Here is a 3,772-nt window from a genome sequence, read left to right as displayed (position 1 = left end):
AAAAACTGTCGAATTTCGACAGTAACTGGCACTCTAGTGTCGGATAAAAATAAAGGTATCATATAAAAGAAAAAATTCTTAAAAATTCTATCAGAATACATATTTCGGTGCATAAGGAGGAGGAATGGGTTTAGAAAATGACCTTTACGAATACTTATTGTGAACATTTATTTGTTATACACACGACCTCATCATCGAATTTCGTCCTGCAAACTTTACTAACTTAAAAAGATAAAATTTACTAAAAGCGCATTTTCAATACCTATTCGTGCGTGTAAACCAAAAACTTTATGGTTTTTAAATTCTACAGAATTTTCTCTGTTAATTGGTACCCATATTGTTATTCTACATTGCACTGATTTTTTGTAAATAATTTTTTGACTTAATCATAGCTTTAAAATTTCAAAGTCCTTTGAATAAAAATCCTGACCTCAGAGTGAAAAACTAAATACGCAGTCTTACGTTAATAGGCCGATAGTTTCGCAAGTATGTCGATTCTAATGTACATTTCTGCTATTTTTATTCAAAGATGGCATTCGACACTATCGTAATATATGTTACAGAATGCATAAGTTTTCTTACGTTTTCACCTTAGCGGTGTTAATTAATTCTGTTAATTTGGTTGTAAGAAAAATGAATAATAATAATAATAAATCCCGTTAAGCTCTGCAACAACCAAGTATTTTAACACCATATACATACATGTATAATACTTTTATCCTTTTGATTAAAAAACTAAATATACCACAAATACATCAAACTTTGTTTAAAATAGTGACTTCAAAACTTTTACACAAAAAAGTAACGATTTCCTCTCTGTAATGAAACATTTTTCAAGGCGAAAAATGTTTAAGCGACCAAAAATGTTTAAGTGCACAAAAAATATGTAAAAGGAGTACAGTTAAGCACTTAAGGCCAAAATTGCTTTCGCTATAACTTTGTAACGGTACTTCGTAGGACTTTTACATTTTGACAGCTGGTGCGTATGGTGGTAGGTAATAAATTTCTGCCAAAAACAGAAAATCGATCATTTTGTCGCTTACGCCATTTTGGCGGTTAGGGCTCGATATTTTATTGGCGCTGCCACTTTGTTCTATCCAACATTCCTGGATACTCTAAACACATCTGCCATTTCTCTTGGTTTTGTTTTTGCTTCTCTCTCGTGTTTCGCCACATCGTCTGATTGTAATTTTATTCCTCGGCCCCAATCATATAATATTCTATTTATTATTTTCGCTTAATAAGCCAGCACGAAATTTAGGAGGGTCCTATAATTTTTTTTTTTTCAAATCCAGTAATTATTACTGAAAAATAGTTATTACCAATAGCTTAAAATTGTTGTAACCAATAAGGTATGTTGAACAAAAACACATAAATAGAAGTTCACAAAAGTTGATATAAAACTATTTTTTTTTTTTACGAGAAGGAAGCATCGAAAGCCTAACCCCGTCAGTCTGACACTTTAACCCAAACTAAACCTCCTACCGTCATGTACCGTTCCCCTCCCGGTAACACCGTCAAGTATTTCGTCGTGATAATAACACTGTGTGACTGATAAAGTTATAGATATAATTATGAACAAAACATATGCATACTTAGAATTTTGAATACCCCTTCAAAATCTGTTCTTAAGGTATAAAAACGTGTTTTTCGTTCGTAACTTAATTTCTAATTATCCGATGCAAAATATTTGCAGTGCGTACACGGTAACTGCAACCCTCAATAGGTGCAATTCCTTGATTAATGCACGTCTCTAAAACAAAAAAACATTATTATAACCTTTATAATTGCAACTTCAGAACGATTTTACCTCAATACCTACCACCTTCTTTTTAATGCATGCCACGCACAAATATTTGAAATTTTTTGCATTTTTTTGATTTTCCATTAATCTGGAAAAACTAAAAAGTGGTGTTTCAGTTAAAGTGATGTGCTATGAGCAGGATCGAAGAAAATAAGCAGGAAAAAGCAAATTTAAGCGCTTACTAAAGTAGTCACTTGCGTGATTTATGGGCACACTCTGTCGTAGTTATCGCTATTTTGCTTCCGACTGGTTCGACTCTGCACTACCATGTGCACTACCACGGGTTTATAGAGTAGCTAGTTACCTAGGAGTCGGTACGGTAGCGGTTTCAAGGTAGTGATTGATTCCATGAATGTTTTTTATGAAGCGAGGAAATAAGAGTTTAACAACAATTTATTAAAGAAACAACCTAGTTACTTTAATATCATAAAAAATACATATTTAAATTAATTAAAAAATAATAATTTTCTCTTTAAAAGAATAAAATCTAAACTAAAAAAGTAATTTAAAAAAATCGTACTTGAACTCGGATCTCTCAACTGGCAGTGTAGTGCTTTGCTCACTAGGCCATTGCACTTGCTGAGGCAGCGTGAGCAAAACGGCATACATAAATCTCTATTGTTTCCGAAATCAGCATTCAGCTGGCAACGATATTTTCGAACTCACTCGGATTCAGTGATAGCAAGTGATATATTTATATCTCGAATATAAGTCAAATCGGACAATGAGACAAATCGGCCACGCTTACCTTGCCGTGCCCATCCATCGCATTTCAAGGATGGCGGTGATGTCAGTCTTTATTTTCCCGAGGACATCAACCAACCGGGCAGATTCACCTTCCCAATTAAGCGTCCGGATATTCCACGTGCATACCCTCAAATCATAGTCCTTTCCTAGTTTGCTGTGATTGACATCAAAAGAAGCGGGTATCATCCCATCATTGGGTAGGGTTTTAAAGTGCAGGGACCCAAACCCAACGCTCGCGGGGTTATACGTCTTCTCACATTAGCTATCTCCAAAACGGGTGTTTGGTCGGTCTCTACGGAATATATGTCGGGAAGAATTGAGCTGCGATTTGAACCGTAAGCAAACAAATCACTTCTGGTCACTCCCAGGTGAATGGCAAAAGCTTTGCAGTACTGGGAAATTTACAGAACATAGTGGTCAAAGGCGAATATCTCAACTAAACCCTGATGTCCAAGACGTTATTCTAAATAAACAATTAAAAAAATAAAATTTTCTGTATGCTATATAATATACTTCTGCAATTTTTTAAGTTAGCTAAAAATGTAGAAATCGTTGAAAGCGGTAATTACTACTACTACTACATTACTGTTACTAGTAATGGAATTACTTTGAAGTTAGCTATAACTTGAAACAGAACCGCATGATCCCCATATTCACTTTTTAGTTATGAAAATTTACAAATACTTTTGTTAGTATTGGGTGTATGATTTTTTATGTAGTTTATACATAGGGAAAAACTTGAAGGTTAGGGGAGCCCAAATTATGGAGCTGGTACTATTTTTGAATATATAGGCAAAAATTTGGAAGTTAGGGGGCGGAGGGTGCTCGGGCCCCCTGCCCCTACTTGGCTACGTCCATGAATAGCCCTACCAGTTCATTGCATGTTTCGGGTCTAACTTTTGTTTTGCTTGATCGTTTTTGTCGGCCTAAACAGGAATCTCGATAAACTGTTGTTGGGTAACTCGTTTCCAATGGGATGGTGAAAGGATGAGGTTGACTTACGTTTGATGATTTTGGGATTACCGGTGTACGGTGGTTAACTGCTGCCAAATGAATAGACCAGAATTTATATCCACAGACTCTTTATTTCCACAGGTAACAACTTGGTTGGGGATTTTCCGGAAGGAATGTGGTGGTTAAAAATGTAGATCAACCGAAGTTGATTTATTTAAACTCTTTAGGCAGTCCAGAAATGGTTTTTCTGAGATCGGGAAGGATCTG

Source organism: Rhagoletis pomonella, unplaced genomic scaffold (genome assembly GCF_013731165.1).
Source record: "Rhagoletis pomonella isolate Grant_MI unplaced genomic scaffold, Rhpom_1.0 Rhpom_scaffold_00001, whole genome shotgun sequence".
Classification (NCBI taxonomy): Eukaryota; Metazoa; Arthropoda; class Insecta; order Diptera; family Tephritidae; genus Rhagoletis; species Rhagoletis pomonella.
Note: the sequence above shows the minus strand (reverse complement) of the source record.